Raw genomic sequence first — 23,928 nt, 5'->3', positions numbered from 1 at the left:
ATTGAATTTGCTTGATTTTGGTGTATAGAACGCACTGCAAGAGCTTGTCAATAAGAATTCCATAACATTCGCAACCGATTTTATAAAGAAATAAATACTGCAGCTGTTTTTTTTTAACCAATGATGCTATTTAATATGAGATGATCTTCTATAGAACGTGTTGATAAAAGCATTGCAGAAAATGGTGAACATAACGTATACTTACTTCGACAAAAACATTAATGTTATTTAGTTTAACTATTACATAATTAGGTTTGTAAATAAAATGTATTTTGTTTTGACTTTAATTTGTAGTCCAGTCATGAGAGATTTTGCCACTCAAAAATCTTACGAACAAGCTGAATTTTGCTGAGAATGCCAGTCCCGCACACAAACTTAATTTTAAATAAAATTTGTATCAACTCGACGGATAAAATTCGATTTCTTTTGATCAGAGTATCCTATCAACAAAAATGAAAATTTACTTTACAGGTGAAGATTACAGCTTTCGTATGAAGTATGAAATTTTTGTATTTCGCTGCATATGGAATGTTAAATAAATAAACGTTGCACGATTTTTGCCATTTTTTACGATTCTCATGAGTTCAATAAAATCTATCACTTTTTTGACCGGTCATAGTGGAATTTGTTGCCAAAACTCAAAACGAAAATTTCATGATATAGATTTTAAAGACTACGCTTTAACAATGAAAATTGCATAGTGACTGGTCAAAGAAAATGATAAATGTTATTGATCTCATTAAAATCATAAAAAACGACAAAAATCGCGCAACGTTTATTTATTTAATACCTTTATAAAAACTTACTTTATTTGCGACAACATACAAAAATTGCATAAAAAACTACACTCTTCACCTTTAAAATGCATTTTGATTTTTGTCGATAGGACACCTCAATCAGAAGATATCGAATTTTTACCGTCGAGTTGACAAATTTTATTTAAAATTATTTATTTCGAGCGCGAAACTGAAAAAAATAATGAACAAGAAAGGAACAATAATAAACGACGATAAGACAATAATGGAAAGATTGAGGGAACATTTTAAGCTGATACTGAATGGAAATCAAGCGAATACAATGGACAAGGAAAGCCACAACAGGAGAGTATCCATGAGAAACACGGAAAATCCAGAAACTATAGAAAAAGAAGAACTGGAAGAAGCAATAAGAAAGATAAAGATTGGAAAAGCACCAGAAAGCGATGAAGTAGCACCAGAAATGATGAAATATATAGAAGTAAAAGCAAAAGAAAAATTGTTATACATATATAACCTAATATGTAGAAGAGAAAAGTAATACCCAGAGAATGGACAAATGCAGTAATTATACCTATATACAAGAAAGGAAACACAAGAGACTTTAGGATCTATAGAGGTATATCACTACTATGTGTAGCAGCAAAAGTATACGAAACCATATAAAAAGGAAAATTAGAAAAGAAATAGAACATAAATTAGAAGATGTACAAAGTGGATTCAGCAAAGGACACAACACACAAGACCATATATTTACCATGCAACAAGTAATAGAAAAAGCCTTAAAGAAAAATAAAGAAATACATCTGAGCTTTATAGACATGAAAAAAGCATTCGACTCAGTCAAAATAAAAGATTTATGGGAAAGCCTAAAGAAGAAACAAGTAAGTGAAGAACTGATAGAAGCAACAAAGAGTATATACATGAAAACAACAAATACAGTACGAATGTTAAATATACAGTCAGAACCATTTGAAACAACCCAAGGAGTTAGACAAGGGAGAAGTCTCAGCCCAGTACTATTCATAAATGTAATAGATGAGATAGTGAAAGAATGTAAGAAAACATTCAAGAAATACTGCATCGGTTGGAACAGAATGCAAATGATAAATGCTTAGATGTGTATATTTGCAGACGACATAGTATTAATTGCGGAAACTGCAGAACTGAAATACAACTTAGAGAAATGGAACCTAGAAGCAAGCAAATACAACTTAAACGTAAACAAAGAGAAGACTCAAATAATGCAAATATCAAGGAAACAAGGGACGGAAGACCAAATAGAAGTAATGATAGACCAACAAAAAATAATACAGACAAATTCATACAAATTCTTAGGAACAGTAATCAACAACAAAGGAGACATCGAGGATGATCTTAACAACAGAATGGAAAACACAGGAAAACTATTCCAAGCACTAAATAGAGGATTCCTTAATAACAATGTAATATCAACAAAGACCAAGATATACAAAACAATATATAGACCTACAGTGACATATGGAGCAGAAAATTGGATATTAAACAAAAGACATCAGAGAAAAATTCAGGCAGCAGAGATGAAATACCTCAGAAGAACGATGGGAGTAAAAAGAACTGATAGAATCAGAAATGAAGAAATAAGAGAAAGACTCAAAATCAAACCGATTCTCGAGTCAATCAAAGAGAAAAAATTGGCATGGTTCGGACATCTAACCCGGATGGACAATAATAGACAAGTAAAAAGAGTGTGGGACGCCAAACCAATAGGGAAGAACAGAAGAGGAAGACCCATTAAAGAATGGAATGACATCTCGCAGATACTGCAGAGTAAGGGTAAGACTTGGCAGGAAGCAACACAGATGGCATTCAATAGGAAGGAATGGAGAAAGTTCGTTAAGAGCTAGGACACCTCAGAAGACTGTCAAATATTGTAATTTAATGAATTGTATTTTAAACGGCCCAACACCGAAAGGTACAAATGGGTCTACTGATTAAGTAAGTAAGTAAGTAAGTATTTCGCGCGCGTAATTGATACTCAAAATCGCCGGTCATTTCAAATGTTGTTTCTGAGAGAACGATTCGTTCTACATAAAAAGAGATACAAAATATTTTTGTTCAAAATTATTTAAGCTACATTTTGTATTTGAAACTTTTTTCTACGGCGTACAGTATCTTGATAAATCGTTTTTTTTTTGTCCTCTGCCCCTCTACTTAGGGGAAAGTCGGGGGGTAAGAAAAGTAAACTTTTTGCAAATTTTTTGCGATTCCAAAATAACCATTCTCAGAAAAACTCAATTTGTTCGCATGATTTTTAGATATACAGTGGCATTTTCGTTTCTGACGACTGGAATATTAGAATAAAACGTATATTATTTGATGTCAAATCCTATAACATTTTATTAATTATCCTACTCATGTACGTAAAAAAATAGCGTATATTATTTTTTCTTTAATATATCGGAAACTATTAACTTTAGTTAAAGATATTGCATACCCAAATTCAAAAGTATTGGTGATTTTATTTTTTGTTTATTTTTTCTTCGTTGCCTGGAGGAATTGCGTTAAATCACAGTTATGCAGCTGATTTGTAAAATTCGATTATCTCGAAAGCTGTTAAGTTTTAAAGTTATTAACAAGTGTATCTTTTTTGACACAAATAGCGCCTGACAAATATGTGGCGCCCTCTATCAACTATATGAAAGTATGCATCAAATTATAGTTCCTTATACTCAAAAGCCCCCAGTTACAATTTTTTTTATATAAATGTTAACAAATATGAAAGTTATTAAAAAGAATAAAATTTATAATTTCAACTTTAACACCGTATCTCTCTTAGATCTTATTAAAGCAGGTTGGCTTAAATCCGAATATTTTAAAGTGTAGAATCTACAGTTTCTTTCTACAATGACTTAAAGGCCAACCCGTATACTAAAAAGTAAAAAATAATTAGAAATAAAAACATGTTTGAAATCAAGCATTGTTTTTAAGACGAGCTAAAAATTAGTTATTACTTTACACACAATAATAATTGTGGCCTAATCTCATAACTTAGACACACCACAAGCAAACAGTTTAAGAACCTTGATATCTGAAGTTATAAGATTATGAATCTGCATTTGGATAAATATTTATGGATCCTTTTGGTATTTGGTATAGCATTTTTTTTGTTGGCCCACCTTTTGCAATTTGCAGTTTAAGTCGATTACCATAAACAAATTATACTCTGCATGTTTTTATAAGTTCCCATATTAATTAATATGGCATTTTTATTAACATTTATTAAAAACATTACCCTTATGGTTTTCTATTTATTTTCAACAATGAAAAAAAATTCACTAAACCCTAGCTATGCATTCACTTATGTCAACATACGTTGATTTTTTCATAATTACCTTAAATCCAGAGGTAGCTATGAAAAATGACATCATAACAATAATATTGTCACTAAAACAATAATATTACTATACAATAATATACTCCATTCGCTTAGCTCGGGCATATTTTGACAGATTCATTGTCGGAAACCTAAAACACAACAATTCCTACTTCTCAGTATTAATAGCTCAAGTATCCTACTATTGCAGACTTCTTTCTTTAAAAAACAAGAAGAATTATTCTAAATAGTGGAAGTGTATACTAAACCCATCAAATTTTGGGTAGTATATATGTAAAAAATATATTTTAGTTGTTATAATTTAACATAACTATTTATTATATGGTGCAGATAAATAAATATTGATTGTCGGTAATTCGCAAAGTTCTATTTTATTTAATATTTAGTTTGTTTACTATTAATATTGGCTATGAGTACGTGTGCTTGGTTGTGTAGTAATTTCCAGCCACTTTTAGTCTGTCAAAAAGTAACTAACTTCGCAAAAAAATAATCACTAAATTCACTAGACAGTTAGGACTGGGAATAGCGAACTGAGTTTAATAGCAGTTTAATATCAAATGTATTTTGTGGTATTGTAAAGCTTTTTGCCGTTTGTGGCTTGTATAGTGGGTCGAGGTAAAGTTTTTTAAATTGTGGAAAATCCGCGAAAATCTTTAAATTCGGAAATCGCGAGTATGTTGCAATTGTCACGCTATAGTGTAAAAAATATAGTCAGGAAAAGTATAATAACCGAAGCAGATCGAAAAGCATTAAGACGCATTATAGTAAAAAATCGACGAGCAAATTATATGAAGCTAAACGTTTTATAGAGTGACGTTATTGGAAGATACGTTTCTAGATCAACATGTAACCGAGAGGCCCACAAATTAGAATTTGGTACTTATAGTTGAAAAAATTAGTATGAATTGTTTTTAATATATTTTATTTTATTTTAGGCTCAGGAAAAGCCACTTTTAGCATTACAACAAAAGAAAAATAGACTGAGATGGTCAGAAAAGCATAAAGATTAAACTTAGCCGCAATGGGATTCAGTACTATGGAGTGATGTGTCTAGATTTAAACTCTCTGTTGGAGACAGTAGGAGTCGCGTCATTCGCAGGAAAAATGAAGCTTTCCATCCCGACTGTCTGAAGAAAAATTTTAGAAGAATCTATTTTGTCGATTATGGAACACCGTTTAACATCAGCGGAAGATTTTGTTTTCCAACAGGACGGTGCAGGTTGTCATACCTCAAAAAAGAGTTTAAAATTGATTGAAGATACCACCAATACCACTTCGGGAATGAGTTTCTAACAGTCCCGACTTTGAGTCCCCGATAGAGACTTTGTGGCGCGAAATGAAAAAAGCTTTAAGAAAACATTATGTTAGGTCCGTCAATGAATTGAAGGAAAAATTGCAAGAAATATGGGATTCGTTTACATTAGAATTTTGTCAGAACTTGGTGAAAATTATGCCTCGAAGAATTGTGGATGTCAATAAAAATAAAGGGGATGTAACTCAGTGGTAAACTTTCATATTTTTTTGTGGTAATATTACATATTTTATACGTTTTTTTTTAATTTATTATTATTCCGCATACATATTTAACCGCTCTATTAATAGTGTGAAATATTGCTTCATTTTGAATCGTTTTTCAATTTTATATCAAGTAGATAATACTTGTTACAAAAATTTTACCAAAAGTAATATCATTTAATATTATTCTAAGATATTAACACCCTGAGAATTTCTGAATGTTTTATTTGTCACTTGAAATATATGTTCAATAAATAAAATGGCACAATTTATCAGGCTAATTTATTTGACTTATAATGGTAAGCGATCAACGAATATTTATCTCCTGTCACATTTTTATCTTGGTCCTACTAAATACATTACAAAAAAGTGTTTTTTAATTTTTTATGGGCATTTCATGTCGCAGACCCCTCAACTCCTACGCATATTTGTATATCATGTTTTATGTAAAAAGAGTTTTTTATTTTACTCCGTTTATTATGCATTCATTATTGTCACAACAAGTATCATTATGTAGACCTACCAGAGACATTATTGATAGAGATAAAGATGGGAACCTATCGATAAAAAGAACGTGATCTAGAAGAAAAAGCACAAACATGTATAAGTTATAACATCATTAAATTATTATCATATATGTATATGTATATGTATATATATATATATATATATATATATATATATATATATATATATATATATATATATATATATAATAGATGACAGTATTCAATTTTAGGGTAATCGAAATGTTGTGCCATTCGTAAATTATGTTAATTATTTAAAGTAAATAATACTCAAAATAAAAAGCAATTTTTTAAAATTTGGCTAAAAAATTTGGCTATAGCCCTTTTGGTTTTTGATTTATTGAATGTGCTTCTACAAGGAGACAGTTACTTTCTGTACTCAAGTAAAACCGCAAGAAGAAAGTAAAAAACTGAAATACATTAAATTATCACAAAAAAGAGGAAATACACAATTATATTATTTTTCATATTTTTTCTTAGAACGTACGATCTATATATACTAAACAAAAATCAAGCTTATCAACTCCTCTCATGTTTTGTTTATACATCCTTACACCCTCAGGTTAAAGGACATTAATATATATTGTTTATTATTTTTGTACTATTTTTAGCAATTGCCCAGTTGTCCTGTACCATCAAAGTTAGATGCAACAATCACTAGTTTATTATTAAACCATTTCGTAATGAGCGTATTTTTTGATATCTCCTTCAATTGTTAAAAGTAGGCTAATATAAATTATGCCCAGATGATGAGGACAAAGTAAATTAGAAATAAATCAAAACTAGAATAAACTAAAATCAAAAAACTTTACTCTCAGAATTTTTATCATGAAGTACGTTTGTCCTATATTTAAATAAAAAAGCATAAATTATTAAGCTTCTAATTACAATCAAACCAATTGTATATATATTTCAGCTTTTAATTATACGTGTAAATCAATTACAAATTTACACGTGTATAGAGGTTGTAGAGTTCGCACGAAACTGAGATAATTAACTTTAGGCCATTGGTACTGCGCTCGCTCCTAGGTAGCACGATCATTGATAAATGAGTAACTACACTGTTCTTTTACAAAAAACATGTTATTTCGTAAGGTTAAATACCACTAATCGGCAATATGATGTTTATTAAGTTTATGTCCTCGTAGGTGGACGCTGTGACTGAAAGGGTTAAGGAGTTCCAGTGAGTTTTCCATAATCTTCTGTTGACTGTACACTTATATTTTTAAATCTTGCAAATTGGAATGTGAGTTGTTGACGTGGTATCGGTTGAAGCCATTTTAGCATGCTGATCTGCGAGTTCGTTGCCAGGTATACTAATGCGAGACGTAATCCAGATAAAAGTAAGTTGAGTGTTTAATAAGATCGATGTATATTTTGGACAAGAGGATATTTGGTAAATAATTCCTGAATGCATAAAATGGAAACCAGAAAGTCTGCACAAATAGCAATATTTTTGTTCGGGAGAATATTATGCTTAACAGCCTATAAGATACTATATAATTCTTCAGTATGTAGGTACATGATTAGAATAGGGAAATCCCCCCACCCCAATAAGGTCCAAAATTAAAGAAAACCTATTATTTGTGGCTTTTGTGTAGTTTGAGTTTATATTTTTTTATCTATTGGTTGGTGTTTCATTGGAAGTCCTCCCCCAAGTTGGAAGTTCCCCTCCCAAGGCAAATGTCTAGATCCGCCTCTGATATGTACGCTGCATAAAAGAGTAATAAAAAAAGGACAAATGAGATTGTTTTTAGGAGTAACTGAACACCCAACCCCTAAATTACTTTGGGAAGCATCGGAGTATAATATTTGATCAATGTGATTATTGTGTATAATTTTAAAAAATGCTCTCTCTTATCATGAGTTCTTTAGGTGTTTCGTGTTTATTGAATTTTGTTAAATTATGTTAGCTTGGTGGGAGTGCTTAATCCAAGGGGAAATTTGATAGAAGGGGATGGGATTTATGAGCCTAAGGTTGATATCGCTTGTTATTGCGAAGAATATAGAAAATATTGGTTTTATAATTGGGAGGGAATGGTATAGGCTGTTATGTGAATGTGTAAATAAACTGTTAATTAAGAGGTTTCGAATAGACAGATGCAGCATAGAAAAGGAGAAGGTAGTGCCGTCTAATCCAGAGGGGGGTTCATCGGCTTCACAGTAGAGACTCTCAGATGGACTGAGGTGTACAATATAACATAAAGAATTAAAAGGTGATGGTCTGATGCGCATTCTGCTCGCCTTTATACTCTTACATGCTTTGTGCAAATTGATGATTTTCTTTATTCTTATTATTCCTTTATATAAGCAATTTTGTTGGCGGGTTGTCTTCATGGATTGTTACTCCATCTCTGGCACGGTCGGCCAATACTTCTACCTCGCGGTGAAGTTGTCCCTTGCTATTCTAACGACTCTTTTGTCCACCATTCTACTGATGGGATTGTTCCATTATTTCTTTCTATTTATTGTCGACTCGTAATTACCTTGTATATTACATTTTGTTTTAATCTCGTCACTTCTTATTCGGCCTCACAGCGTGTTACCTATAATTATCTGAGTATTCTCATCTCTGCTGGTACCAAAATTATTTTTGGGTGTAATCCCTAGGTACTTTATTTCTCGTTATTATACAAGAGATATATCACATTTTTAAGTCTTACTCTTTCAAATGCTTTCTTTAAGTCGATCAAACATAGAAATGCAGGTCTATTGTATTCTAACTATTTCTCCGTAATCTGTTTTATGGCGACCATTACATCTGTATAAGACCTTCCCGTACAGAAACCTTGTTGCTCATATGCTAAGTTTATGAGCTGATTTATGCTTTCTTGTATAATTTTTCTTTTAAGTTTTATGGTAGTATTTAGCAAATTGATACCTCTGTAATTTTCTGGTTGTTTCTTATCGCCCTTTTTAAATAACTGGATTATACTGCTTGTCCTCCATTCTTCTGGTATTTTATTATGTCTTATAATCTTGTTAATTATTGTTCTCAGATAACTTTTATTAATTATTGATTATTTTGTCAATTAGTTATTTGTGTTATCTTATTGGTTGTGTCCTTGTATAAGTTTGGATTTTTTGATAAATCCGTTCATTATTCGTAGTTCATATTCAGTGCTAACTCTAACACTCTCGCCGGTATCCTATTTTATCTATTATTTTTACTAATCTGAATAATAAAATCACCTAATACAATTTGTTATCCTATGTTTAAATTTCTTTTTGATTTTTTATATTCCTGTTAAGCATTTGTAGCAGTCTCTTCTAATTTTGTTTCAATCCGCTGTACTTTGTAAGTTGTCAAATTTATAATCCATTTTCGTTACTTATGTCGAATTGTGTGTTATCTATCTATGCTCCAAGGCTGTAGAGTCCTTTTTTGTATATCCATCTGCCATAAAAAACAACTTTTTATTGCAGATGGATATACAAACAACTCCCAATGTGGACAACCAGTTAAGTTTTGTGTCGAGGTCTTCTTCCTCTAATCTAATTCCAGACTACAAACAACTTTATAGTTTGGCATTCCGTGTCTGGTTCTTCCGCCTTTCTTTATCCTAGGCAGAAGCACTACAGGGTGTTATCATCCGGACCAGTTAAATCCTGATTTTTTATCGCGTTACTCCTCTGTTCCTCTTTTTTTGGGCTTGGAACCAGCTGCATCGGGTGTAGAGCTACTCAAGCGGTGCTATGCTGCCGTTTCTCAGTAATGTTTTTTTCAAATTTTGGCAGTTAATAATGGGATATTGTATGATCAAAACAGTATCACCACATGGTGTATCACTTCGATATTGATGGGCTGCATAATTTACAATTTATATATATATATATATATATATATATATATATATATATATATATATATATATATATATATATAATTATATGTTATATTTGTTGAGTGAACTTCTAATAATAAAAGTATGTCATTATTATTATTTCTCAAAAATAATCCACTTCTATAAAGAAGAGCTTTTTACTGTAGGATATTGAAATTTCAGACATATACGCGAATAAATTAGATATTGTTCAATGAGATATTTATTAACGTCAATAGCAATTGATGAATCATGTTATTTCGCTGAATTAGTTAACCAAATATGTTTTTAAATTTATCTAGAAATTATGTAGTAATATATCTTCATTTTATTTTGTGAATATTTCTTGTTTTATAATAGTACAAGATCCCACTGCACGTTCACGACGTTCATAACGTAGTTATTCAAAATAACATTTTTTCATGCATTTAAAATTAGTAAAATACATTGATAACAAGTTGCCAGTTAAAAACTAGCCTCAAATATTTTTATTTCCATTAATATCAATTAATTTTTGAAGAATAATTTTATTTCATTTATTTATTTTTTAAATATAATACTTTGCTCATGGCATACATGCATGTTTTTTATGTAAAATTAAAGCTAATTGTTTTCTTAATATAACAATAATGGTCGGAAACAATCGGAAACATCGGTATAACAATCCTCGGAAAAATGGTCGCAAATTAGGGTCGCCAGCTATTAAAAACTCGAGATACCAAAAATAAAGTAGAATAGAGTTATCGCGCAAGGAGACTACTTTGACAAGGGATAATATGTATATTATTACACTATGTATAGACGCATGTTTTAAAAATTCACACAAATGACACTTCAAACTAGTGGCGTTGTGCGTTAGCTATATTTTACTTTATCGTTGATACCTCGCGTTTTTAATATCTGGCAACCCTAATTTGCGCCTTTTCCCCAGGCAAACTTTTGTCATCAAATTAAAAAAATTAGCTTTAATTAGATATAAAAAATCACGCATATACGTCATGAGCAGCGTATTTTATTAAAAAAAAAACGAACAGAATAAAATTTTTATCTAAAAATAATTACTATTAATTGAGTTAAATGTATTTGTGACCAACTTTTTAACTGGCAACCTACTATCAATGTTTTCTCTTTATTCTAAATGTATGTAATAATGTGAGTTTGATTAACTACGTTACGGACGTAGTGATCTTGCAGTGAGATCTTAGCCTATAATGTTCTAAAACTATTTTCTTGTGGCATGTTTAAGTTAAATATTATATTTATATGGGATTAAGCGACAATTATATTTTTAAATAAAAAAAATTGACGTTTTGATTTCGACTCCGGAAATCGTTCCCATAAAAGAATATTTAGAATTTTGTTGAAAATGATGTATAACCGACAAACTTATTTAGCGGATTATGTGACTTCGCCAAATTGAAAAATTGAAAATTCCATAGAGTCCCCCACATCTTGTGAATCCACCCTCATTTTTTGTTAGCTAAGCATTGTTGTTGCCTTTAACACCCCAGTCTAGTGGCTCAGTTAAGTGAGAGAATTAAGATGGAAAGAAAAAAAGGTTTCATCACTGGAACCAAAAATTAAATAAAATCCTAGCAAAAAATAGTCACCAGACAGAAGAGGACATAAAAATATTTAAAATAACAGATTAGAACACAGGATGCATAAACAGAAAAGTTTGAAAATGCACAACAAGTGTAAGAAATGAATTAAAGACGAGTAGTCAACTTCAAAAGAAGATCAGTATTACCATAGTCTAATATGTTCCATGTTCCGAAAGATTTCTACGCTAACCTCCACGTCCACCTCCACCCAAACCCATGGACGGGATAAATGAACCGTCCTCTGTTCCCAGTAGCAGTAATTCATTGGTTAGTGATCAGTGTAGTAGTGTCTGGGGGCTCGGGAGACTAAAACCTCGGGAATCATGAAAAAGATATCAAAGAGGATGTCGAAAGATCAGCGCAATGATAACCGACGCTGTTCAATACGAACGACTATTGAGTTTGATATTAATTCTTGTAATAGTATTAATCTTAGTTCTAGTTTATTACTATAATATATATATATATATATATATATATATATATATATATATATATATATATATATATGTATATTTACTTACTAAACTAATTTTTATTTGGTAAGTTAACAAAAATTGTTTTTTCTTTTTAGTTCAACCTTGTAAGTATTTTGTCTTTTTTAGCTCTTGATAATAATTGTAAACACAATTGAAAGCTCGAGAATAAAAAAATAGTTAACCAATAGCCCTTTTATTGACTCTAACCCATCCAAAACAGTATATATATATATATATATATATATATATATATATATATATATATATATATATATATATATATATATATATGTATATATATATGTATATATATATATATATATATGTACATTATTGACATTATTGTAGATATATAAAGGCAGAGAAGAAGAAGAAGATCTATCTATTGTATACATAAAATTTTTTGTAATACGTTAAAATAGTTTTGTAAAAAATATTTGTTTCTTGCATTTAAAATGTAAAATACCTATTTGTCTATCTATTGTTAATATAGGTATTGGTTTCACCCAGTATAAGGTGGTCTTTGTTAACATATTTGTAATCTAATCGGTTATTAGCGGTGGTACAATATAGACTATAATATGTTATAATGAGTAATATAAACTATAAAGTTTTTACAACGTTGATTATAATTTAGAATTTTTCTTGAAGTAACATTTATATTTGATTATACAATTTCGTTTTCTTTAAAAATCTAATGATTTTGTCACAATCCGCACTGTCTACAGCGCACTTTATATCACTTGGTAGTCCAGTAGCTTGTCTTTCTATTTGATATAATGGACAGTCTATAACAATGTGGCCTACAGTTATATTGATGTCACAGGCGTAGCATATTCTGGAAGGTTCCTTCCTTAGTAGGTGTTCGTGCGTCAGTCTGATATGTCCTATTCGGATACGATGTAGTACAACCTGGTCCCTTCGCTTTACTAAATTTGGTGTTTTCATTGATAGATCTGGGTTTGCTTGCCGCAATTTATTATTCAGTAAGAGTTGCCATCTTCGTAACCATAAGTTTTTTGTGTATTAATTGATGCATTTTTTATATCTGAGTGAGGAATTTGGTTAGTTCTATCATCGGATCTCTCCATTTTACAAGCTTCTTTGGCCATTTGATCAGCTATCTCATTTCCTGGTATCCCCACATGAGATTGTATCCACACAATATATAGTTGTTTATGATTATTTTGTAGAGTCACAAGGTCTTTTTAATCTGTTCTAAAATCGGATAATTCGGATATATTTTCTGAATTCCTTGGATTGCACTTAAGGAATCTGTAAATATTACTGTCATGTCGTCAGGTCGATTAAGAGTTTGTTGTACTGCCTTGGATATCGCAAAAAGTTCAACAGAATATATTGAGTAGTCCTTAGGTAGTGGAAACTTAAGCACAGAATCCTTTGTGATAATGGTCCTACTGTTTCCAATTCGGGTGTTTTTGATGCATCGGTATAAACTAGTTGACAGGATGAATATTTATTTTTAATATTGTAAAAGTATTGGAGAAAAAGAGATGAAGGGGTATTGTCCTTACAATAAGTTGACAGATCTGTGTTACAATATGGAATTTGTAGAGTCCAAGGGGGAACATAATCAATATTAGTATGCATAATACCCGGAAATGTCAAGTTGCTAATTCTTTTGCTAAATAATGGTCGAAGATTAGGATTTTGATTATAATTAGAATGGTAATGTGTGGAGAAAGCATAGAGGTAGGCCGGGTTGTTTGGATTAGTTGATAGCTTGCTTGCGTATTGTAAACTGAGACGTAATCTACTAATAGAAAGTGGAGATCCATTTGCTTCGATATAAAGACTTTCAACTGGACTGGTTCTGTAGGCTCCTAGAGCTAGTCTTAGTGCGGTATTTTGTACAATATCTAATTTTTTTAATGTTGAGTCCTTAGTTGAGTTATATACAATTAATCCATAATCTAATTTACTGCGGATTAAGGATTTGTAAATATTTAGTAGCTGTGTTGTGTCTGCAGTTATGATTTGCTAGCACTTTAAGAATATTTATGTTCTGTAAACATAATTTTTTAAGTAATTGGATGTTTGTTCCAAGTAAGTTTTGAATTAAAAATCATACCTAGCAATCTAAGTTCCTCAACGTTTTCTAAAATTTGATCATACAGTGTTAATTTTGGAAGATTTGCAATAATTTGACGTTTTCGAGAAAAGCACATTACTTTGGTTTTAAACGTAGGAAATTTCAGTCCTGTTGTTTTAGACCATTCTTGAAGGGAATTAATAGAAAGTTGATATTAAGGGTATTGATCTATAAGATTCCGCGTTTGACTTGTTTTTGTTAGGTTTCAAAAGAGAAATTATTGTAGCGGTACTCCAGGATTGAGGAAATTGTTTAGTCGAAAATAAAAAATTTAATATATCTAAGATTAGACGCTTAGCAGCTTAAGGAAGATTAATTAAAAAACAATTAAGTTTTTAAGTCCTTGCAGTGCTTCGTTTACTTCTTGCATACTTATTGCAATATTTAGCGGACTGATGGAGTTTGTAATTTTGACCTCTTTTTCTATTTTCTTTTTGTTTTCGACAAATAATGGGTCATCTATGGAATCACTTGAATATATCTAAAATGAGTTCGCTAAAGCGTCGGCTATTTGACTGTTGTTTGTAATTAAGTTTCCCTCAATGTCAAGAGAGTTAATTTTGTTGCTGTATGAAATGCCTTTAATCCTACGGATTTTGTTCCAGATCTCTGATGCAGGAGTATTTTCGGTTATTGTGGAAACATAATTTTGCCATGATTCACGTTTACTTTTCTTAATTACGTACCTTGCGTAGGCTCTATATTTTTTAAAAGCTGTGATGTTTTCCGGTGTATGTTTTTTTAATACATGTAAGCATGCATTAAATGCATGCTTACTTGGTTTAAGTGTCTCTTCACATTGTTTGTTCCACCACGGTACTGAATGTTTACGTTTTAATTTTGCTAGTTTTGCCTATAATATTTATGGCTGTTAATATTGAGGTAAATTTGTCTGTTACAACATTAATGGTATCTCCTATTGTTTTAAAATTAGGTAGGTAGTCTTCAATATGTTGTTACAATACCTTGCGTAGGCTCTATATTTTTTAAAAGCTGTGATGTTTTCCGGTGTATGTTTTTTTAATACATGTAAGCATGCATTAAATGCATGCTTACTTAGTTTAAGTGTCTCTTCACATTTTTTGTTCCACCACGGTACTGAATGTTTACGTTTTGATTTTGCTAGTTTTGCCTATAATATTTATGGCTGTTAATATTGAGGTAAATTTGTCTGTAACAACATTAATGTTATCTCCTATTGTTTTAAAATTAGGTAGGTAGTCTTCAATATGTTGTTGATAAGCTATCCAATTTGCATCTTTAGTTTTCCATGTTCCTGAAAAATTTGTAATTGCTGTTGTGGAATTATTATTTCTTATTTTTATAGGCCAGTGGTCACTATCGTAGGTATGGGTTAATACTTTCCAGTTTAGACTAGGAGCTAGGGAACTTTCACATATAGTCAGATCAATAGCAGAATGATCACAGAAAACACAGAAATCTATTTCTGTGTTTTCTGCTGTTGGTGTACTAAGTGGTGTCGATATTTCAGAATGAGAACGTTTCTGTATGGTAATATCTGTATGTAGTTTTTAGGAGTCCATTACGTCACAATTGTTTTTCGCTTGATTCTGAACAGAGTGGTTTTTGCTTTCAGCTATCGCATTGGAGAAAGGAATAGATTCTTGATCGGTTTGGGATGTAAGTATGGATGTATTTGACTAAATGGCCATATTGGTGCATGTTGAGGCTATATGGCCAGATTGATGGCAGAGATAGCAGGTTAGTCCATCAGAAAGAAAAATTCTGTAAGATGTGTTATTGAAGTCAACGAGAATTGATTCAGAAATGACAATATTGTCGACAGGTGTATAATACACCTGTCTACGAAAGGTTAGGACGTGACTATATTGATGGTCTTGGATTCCCGCATTCTTGAATAATAAAATCACCACTAATAACTAAACTACTGATTATGTTTCTTATAATTAATTTAAAGGTTTACTATAGGAAAACGATGAAAAACTTCGAGAACAAGTTTTAGGTGTACCTAATCAACTAAGTTCAGGACCGCACTCATCTATCGATAATATTCATGGAATTGTTTATTGGTTTTGTTTTGTTAAGTGCATTTAAGAACAATTTGTGTTTGAATGTAAAATTAACAAAAAAGGTTGTTTGAAAGATGTCGGGAGTTTGGAGCTCCTAGAAAATGTTAAAGTACTTACGACTGGAAAATTTGAAGACGTTGAAATGAAGAAAGATGCATATTTGTTTTGACCAATGAAAAGGAAGGAAAGTTATTGATGGAAGGAGGTGTTAAGCCAAGAGAGTTTTTGGAATGAAAGAAAACGACAGTGAGTGTAGAGACAGTGTGAAGAGTTGATTCCTGATAGCTGAAAGTAGCAGTTTGTGTTTAAAAAAAAAAAGTAAAAAAGTGTCGGTCTTCGTTAACCTTGTAATCATCCGTAAAAGTAACAAGTACAAAGTTATATTTTTTGAAAAGTTAAAATTAAATTCTGTGATAAGTGATAGCAGTTGTAAGTACTCACATAATAGTATCCGACTTGGAAAATAAAAATTGTTCCAAGGTGTTCAGATATACCTCTATATTTCTTTCTAACAATATTCTCCGTTGCGAGGACTTCTGTTTTATCGACGCATAAAGACTATAGTGTATTTTGACAGGAACTTTTACATAAACAATTTCGTAATATTTTTAAATTATTTCTTGCAACCATAATTCATTATCTATATCTATTCATTATCTGTATCTATACTGGGTAACTTTCTATTTTAAAATAACTTGCGGTATTTTTTTATATGCCTTTTTATATTTAATTACTTACTCTTTTTATAAAAGAGTAATTTTTTTGCAATTTATGCTATCATTAAAATTTGTGTTTATTTCTTTGGTAGAAACATTTTTTTTAATATACGGTTATATTTTATTTTGAATTTTATTTATCCATGAGCTTCCTCTGAGTATTGATTTTGCATTTCTGTGATTGAATGACGTAAAACCCTAAGATTACTTATCAATTTGAGCTAGCCCAAAAAAAGTTTCATTCATTGTTAATTCAAAATAAATATAAGTATAATTTTTTTTATAAACAAATACATAAAGAAAGAAGTAGAAACAACACAATATATATAAATATATGTACATATATATATATATATATATATATATATATATATATATATATATATATATATATATATATGGGATAAACTGAACAAATTCAATTAATAATTATATATCTTCCATCTCTACATTTTTATGAATGACAAATTCCTCTTTATACCATATTATTATACCACCAGCAATCAGTTCCTAACAAATGGATCCTAAAATTTAACTCTATACTCCGCAGGTATCGTTATAAATTAACGTATTAAGTTGTATTACAAGATTATAAATAGCCGAAGGTTGGGAAGATTCACGTCTTTTTAATGAATTTTTTCAATGCCATCACAAAACTGAATATTATTAAGGCGAATACCAAAACAATATACAAGTTATATTCTATATATTTATCCATAAAATTCGTTTCAATATGAAATTTTTTTTAAATGCAGGAAAAGAATTATAACATGAAGACTTATTTGATATTGGATTCTCGGTATCCTTTTTAAAAAGACTCCCAACTTTAGTCCTTACAACAATTTGAGTTTGTGGTAGCGTAATGGGTGTAGCAGGGATGAAATATGTTGATTTGACGATCCTCAAAAATTTATTACTAACGGGGTTTTTTCTTGTTTAATCTTAAGATAACTATCTAAATTTGCCAAAAAAAATATCTGTTGTACAAAATGCAATGTTTTATCAAGGATGTATGTATCAAGGATGTATCAAGGATGTATCAAGGATGTATGTTTTATCAACATGTATCATTAACGAGGTCCTGAAAAATAATTACCAACCACCACTAATTACTAAAGATTTTTTCCGTTGGTTAGTCAATATTTATATAATTTAAAACCCAGATTGTCCTACAAATTGTACGTTTTCCTGATCCTACGTTAAAAAGTTGTCCATACCACAAGACCATTTTTATATTAGTAACTGTAGGACAAAGGTGTCACATGACAGGTTAGTATATTTTTTATCCAAATAAAACAATGTCCTACAATAAAACAGGTATGTAGCGCTAGTCCGACAAGAATTGCCATTTTTGTTTTCCTATTTGTAATACGACATAAAGTCAAAACATGTTTCTTGAAAAGGTTCTGAAACTGTTTTCTTGTGTTATGTCTGAGTTAAATATTGTGTTTATATGGGATAAAGCCGCAATTTATTATTATTTGCTTTGTTTTCCTATTGGGTTTGGATTGATTGATCCATTCAGCTACGATAGATAATAAATATTGTTTGCTGCAATATTAAGAATTAGTATATCATATACATGTGCAAACATATAGACACACGCACATACATACATGGGTATAATAATAATAATAATAATAGTCTCTCGTTTTATACCGCTCGCAGCTTTGGGAGTATAGCAGGGTAGTCTGCTATATCTAGGGCCTGCGGTATACAAGGAAGGTAACATGGCCAGTGCTACGCTTCAACCGCCTATTATTACCCCTGATTTTACCCAAGGTACTCATTCAGGCTGAGTCGACCTGGGGCCTATAGACATTTTTAAAAATGTCTAGTTGTTCTTGCCGGCAGTAGGATTCGTACTCCGGACCACCGGCATGCGAGGCAAGCATCCTACCGCTTGCGCTACGCAGGCCCTGTATAAATAAATAAAAAATAAAAAAAGATGCAAAAAGGAAGTGGAAACATTAAATTGATCAGTAGGTATACTCTTCACAATTTATTGTAATGACTATTTCACTAGACTATTTTTAACTGATAAAACTTCATAGCAACGCCACGTTTTCAAGTGATAAAACTCCTTCTTACCCGTGATTTCTCAGCGACAAAATTATGACAGATCCGTCACGAAGGTGTCTGGTAATTCTATTTTTGTCAATTTGACAAACGTCATTGAGGCTTAATTAATTTTGGAAAGGTATAATGAATCCAGACGAAAAATTAAGGTTTAGATGTCAGTCAGGCGAAGCAATCAAAAAATTGGTTTCGAAAAATGTTCCATTGAACATGCAGAGGTCTAGAAGCTCTATTTGGACCCAATTTTCGGAGTTTCTACATGTGAGAAATTTTACCCTTAAAAGATATACTACCATAATGGAACTAGCCAAAATTCCCGAGGATTATGCATAAAAAATGGCAATGGCAGGCTATAAAAAGTCGTCTGTAAAATCGATGTGGAATACTACAGCAAAAATGGTACAAGAAAAGTATTGGCCAGAGATACCAAGCGGAGGCAGCTTCAGAGTATTTAAGAAAAAAGAAAACTCAGTTCAAAAGCATTATTCACCGAAAAACTATTAAAAATCATCCAAAGCTACGACGAGGAAACTCCCGATGGAACACAAAAAAAGTTTTCACCTTTGCTCATTTAAACTTGCTTGGAGAGGCAATGAGGCCGTAAACTGCAAGATTTACTTTTTCCAGAAGGAATTTAATGTTATATGAGAATTTACGGGCCGAATTGAATAAAACAGCATTTTTTCCAAAAAAAATCAAGGCGATTCGAAAAGTTTGGCAAGCAGCAAATGGCTGGGTAAGAAATTCATCAAACGACAATTTATGTCCAGTTAGATTATTTTTGCAATTAATGAAAAAAAGGGGATCAAAGATTTTATCAGACAGACTTTTTCTTGCCGTTCACCCCAATTGGAAGGATGGATCTAGGTTCAAAAATTTTCCACTTGGACTCAACACGTTATCTGAGTAGACAAAAATGTCAGCTGAAAAAATTGGAATAGACACAAAAAATCATAAAATAACAAACCATTCTCATCGATCTTTAGCTTTGTCAGCCTTGTTCAAGAAAAATGTGCATTAATTGTCTCGTGAAATAGTCTTGTCGAATATCATTTAAGAGAAAATTATTTACCGACAAAATTTTCTTCTGGTTTTATTCAAGTTTGTTGCCTTTTGGCAATTTTCGCTAATGAAATTTTGACAAAATCATTCGACTGACGTCTCGTGGTATAACTGCTAAAATGTAAATCGCGAAAATTGCTGGCAAATTTTCTTTCTTATAATATTATAATATACGATAATTAAATTTTTAAGTACAAAAATTTGTCGTTTTGATTACCGTTTTGTTGATTTGACGTTGTGATGTTTTAGAGCGATTTTAAAGATTTGAGAAGAATCCATTATTATTTAGTCTAATAATTAATGATGTCAATCCATTTGTATTACTTGCTGAAATATATTAATTGACAAACATATTATATTGTATAATCAATAGATTATTTATTATTTAAAAGGCAAAAATGACAAAGGTATGTACTGAATATTATTTAATACAAATAAAATATTGTAGGTATAGCACAAGATTGTTTATAAAAAAATAAAGGTTTTGGAAAATTTATACAATAATATACGTATAAGTCTTACATAGGTACTCCATAACGACGCCGCTTTGTTGTTTTCTGTCGTACAGGTGATAATATAATAATAATCGATTAAAAAAATATATTTGCTAATTTTGCACTTTTTTCTTTATTTTTTATGTTTTCTATGTCAAAAACTATACTTTTTTAGCATTTTTTAATCTTAATTATGTGTTGACAGGTAGTTTATTTTTATTTATACAGTGAAACTTGGATAATTCGAATCTCAGGGGACCATTAAAAGAATTCGAATTATCCAAAAATTCGAATAAAAAATAGATCTACAAAAAACAAAGATACCTACAAAGACATCTGCAACCGATAAAAATCAACAACAGTTGAACATTTTTATCGCTTGCAGATGTTTTCGTTTCTATTCTTGCCTGAATTTGGTCAACCGAAAAAATGGGCCAACGAAATTTGATTAAGAATACCAATTAAAACATTTGTAAGGTATAAAAAATAGTCAACTATTGTCGATTTTTAACATGTACTTCCCCCGCGACTGATAACGCGTCGTCTTTATCACTCTTTTGTTTTTCATCATTGTTCTTAAGCACTTCAGCGATGATCTCAGCATCGGTTATCTCACCACATTGACAAAATCTTTATAAGAGATGGCAGGACCAGAAATGATGCCCTCCCAGCCGTCAACTCAAAGCAGCTCTTCTGGTATAGTATCGTTAGCGTTTTCTGAGTTCCCCTCCTTTTTTACGAAACCAGTTTTTTTGAAACAGTGTTTGATCGTTTCGGGTGTTACTTTGTCTCAAGCTTTCTTATACATTCGAAAGGCTTAAAGAACGTCTAACTTTATTTTAAGGGAGTCGCAATCTTCTGTCAATATGTTTTCAAATAAAAAACGTTTTAAGATTTTTTATGATTCTCTGGTCTATAGGTTGGAGAACTGAAGTCATGTTGGCAAAAAAAAATAATTTTTACATTTTCCATCAGTGGGATAATGTTGTCTGTCGCACAGTTGTCAATAAACAAAATAAATTTTCTTTTTTCTTTTATGAACTTTTTGTCTAATTTTATAGCCGTTTCTCGAAAAGATCGCTAGTCATACAAGATCTTGCGCTGTTTACATATTCTACTGGTTTTGACTTGACGTTCTTAAAACAATGCGGATTAGCCGACTTACCGACAACCATCAGTAGAGGCAGCCTTTCTGACCCGTCCATGTTTGCACCAATTAGGAGAGTAACTCTTTCTTTGCTTTGTTTTCCTTTTTTTTTTTCGTTTTTTAGATCTCGTCAACATTGAAATCTCTTTCATTTATATCCTGAATCATCTCCTCTAAACAAGTGTCGCGTTAGGACAGGAAAGAATACTACCTCTTTTCGCGAAAATTTCCAGCATGAAATTGGAATTTTAGCTTGCAGAAAAGTTCTAATTATCCAAAATATAATTCGAATTATTTACGACTTTTTACTATTACTTATATAGGAAATGCTAGGGACCAGAATAAAAATTCGAATTAAAGAAGATTTCAAATTAGAGAAGTTCGAATTAAGCATGTTCTACTGTATTACTAACCTACCCCAACGTGCGTTCAAAAAAATGTGATGAAAAGGAGCAGGCGTCTTGGCAACGCTGTGCGTATGCCTATTTGAACCAGTGTAAATTTCATGACTTTCAAATATATGTTTATTTTGAGGACCAGGATAACGTACCAAGCAATTTGTAGGACAATGTGGGTGTAAAATTATATAAATATTATCCAATCAACAGAAAAAAAATCATTTGGTAGTAATTATGTTTCATGACCTCGTTAATGAAACATGCTAAAAAGGGGAGACTTATTGATAAAACCTTGAGAATCATCTTGAGAATTAAAAAAAAATAGCCAATTATTAATTAATTGTTAAGAATTATCAAATCAATATAATACACCACTGCTATCCTTGTTAGCTACCCCAATTGACAATTTTCGTACAGGAAATTTTTGGGCATCTCATCGAAACGAAGCTATTCAGAAAAGTTTAGCTTATCAAAGTAATTATTTTTACATTAGGTATTTTTACTACAACATTTGAAAGTAGGACCAGGATAATGTACCACACGATTTGTAGGACAATATAGGTGTTAAATTATATAAATATTAACTACTTTACAGAAAAAAAAATCAGGTGGTTAGTAATTATATATGTTGGGAAGTTGGGACTCTTTGATAAATCCATAGAATAATAAATCAATCAGAATGTCCACTCTGCTTGTCAAGATAAGTACGCGCATCTTGTTCACGCAGACGGTATCAGCCATGTTTTAAACGGAACCAGTGTTGTTCACTGAAATATTTATCTGGTGTACATTAAAAAGTTCAGTGGTAGCGTGTGCTAGGGTGTTCATCGTTTGGTAGTAGTATTATAAATAAAATATAATATAATTTTTTTTATGTTAATATTAAATTAATGTTTAAAATTACGATTTATATATTTTAACGTACAAAATAGTCGTTCTCGAGTATTCAACTTTAATAAAAGTGGAAAATTTTAACAAGAATGTATAAAAAAAATGTACAGTTCTGTCGTAGCTTGACACAAATTTCTCAATCAGAGTCTGTGTTTCCGTTTAAAATATGGCGATCGCGTGCTGACACTTCAAAGGCGCACAGAATACACCACCCAACAAGAAGCGAAAGCTTTGTCGGTACCTTTGATGTTCGTAGGACAGAAATTTCGGATGGAGGATGACAGTTAAACTACTTACCTACCTAGTACACTAAGAAAAGTAATGAGGAAGGCGTTCAAAACAGTTGTAAAGTTATAGTTACACTGAGAAACAAAGTAATTATAAAAACTAATGGTTTTTAAGTAGATCTGTTTTGTATAAGTTGTATTTTGTTCTGTAAAATTTAATATAACCCATATATCAATGCTGTACTGATAAGTAAAAAGGACTTAAGTTAAAAATATCGATTTGTTTTTTTTTTTTAACAAAAGTATTTTAGTACGTTAAAAAACCGATAAAAATCGATTGAATTTGAGAGTTAGTTTTAAAAGAGAGATGAAAATCTGTCGATTTCTATTACTTTTTATCGATTTTTTAAGGTACTGAAATATGTATATGTATATACAAAAATATGTATAATAGCATTAATATTTTTTACTATTGAGTAATACACACAAAACGACACTTCTCAATACGTAAACAAACTTCCGTTTTATTGGTTGACTAATAAACTATTTAGAACATAGCGAACTGTCACAGAAATTTGGATTGCGAAAAAGCCCTTCGTTTCGAAGGGCTTTTTTCCCTTCGAAAAAACTACTCACAAAAAACTAGCTTGAATAATAAAGGTTGAAATTA

This window comes from Diabrotica undecimpunctata, chromosome 1, assembly GCF_040954645.1.
Source record: "Diabrotica undecimpunctata isolate CICGRU chromosome 1, icDiaUnde3, whole genome shotgun sequence".
NCBI classification, from domain to species: Eukaryota; Metazoa; Arthropoda; class Insecta; order Coleoptera; family Chrysomelidae; genus Diabrotica; species Diabrotica undecimpunctata.
The sequence above is the reverse complement of the archived record's forward strand: the minus strand, read 5'-3'. Positions refer to the sequence as shown.